Source organism: Pteropus alecto, unplaced genomic scaffold (genome assembly GCF_000325575.1).
Source record: "Pteropus alecto unplaced genomic scaffold, ASM32557v1 scaffold146, whole genome shotgun sequence".
NCBI classification, from domain to species: Eukaryota; Metazoa; Chordata; class Mammalia; order Chiroptera; family Pteropodidae; genus Pteropus; species Pteropus alecto.
Window position 1 is genome coordinate 24,642,664 of NW_006442107.1, and position 1,139 is coordinate 24,643,802.

Below are 1,139 nucleotides of genomic sequence, written 5' to 3' on the forward strand. Positions count from 1 at the left end.
CCAACATTTCCTGTGATACTGGCTTGGTGTTGATAAATTCCCTTAGCTTATTTTTGTCTGGGAAGCTCTTCATCTGTCCTTCAACTCTAAATGATAGCTTTGCTGGATAAAGTATTCTTGGTTGTAGATCCTAGGTCTTCATCACGTTGAATATTTTGTGCCAAGCCTTCTGTCCTGCATAGTTTCTTTTGAGAAATCAGCTGCCAGTCTTTTGGGTGTTCCCTTATAGGAAACATTGGCATTAGGAGACAACTGCATAGTTTTTGTTTTTTTGTTTTGTTTTGTTTTGTTTTGTTGAGAAATCAGCTGCCAGTTTTATGGGTGCTCCTTTGTAGGTAACTAACTGCTTTTCTCTTGCTGCTTTTAAGATTCTCTCTTTGTATTTAACCTTTGGCATTTTAATTATAACATGTCTTGGTGTGGGCCTCTTGGAGTTCATCTCTTTTCAGATTCTTTGAGCTTTTTCTGGGGTGGTTTGTCTATATCCTTCACAAGGGTAGAGAAGTTTTCTATCATTATTTCTTCAAATAGCTCTTCAATGTCTCATTTTTTTTTCCGGTACCCCTATGACATGGATATTTTTACATTTAATAGTATCCCAAGTCTACGGCTATGCTACCCTAAACAAGCCCAATCCCGTCTGATCTTGGAAGCTAAGCAGGGTCAGACCTGGTTAGTACTTGGATGGCAGATCACATAGGAAGACCAGGTGCTGTAGGCATAAAAAATAAAACAAACAAACAAACAAACAAGGGATTGTAAGCTGACAAGTTCCTTGCAATCTGTGAGGTCAACCAAGGGTTGCCTCACCTAAAAAAAAAAAACAATTATTATTGATTTTATTATTATTATTATTAAATTATTATTATAGTCTTGGCTCCTCTTTTCTTGCCATTCTGATTGAGTAGTGTCCTTGGCCTTTCCATCCTCTATATAGGTCATTCGATCCTCTTCTTAATTCACTCTGTTTATTCCATTTAATATACTTTTCATTTCGGATAATGTGTTCTTCATTTCTGACTGGTTCCCCTTTACGATTTCCATTTCCATTTTTTTTTTTTTATTTCTTTGTTAAAGTTCTCATTGAATTCATCTACACTTCTCTAAATTTCATTGAGCACCTTTATAACCAGTGTTTT

General features: G+C 35.9%; 1 pseudogene; it reads left to right on the forward strand.

Annotated features, from left to right (window-relative positions):
* The first annotated feature begins 602 nt into the window (after window positions 1-602).
* Window positions 603-721, forward strand: LOC112469306 (annotated as a pseudogene).
* Window positions 722-1,139: the final 418 nt, after the last annotated feature.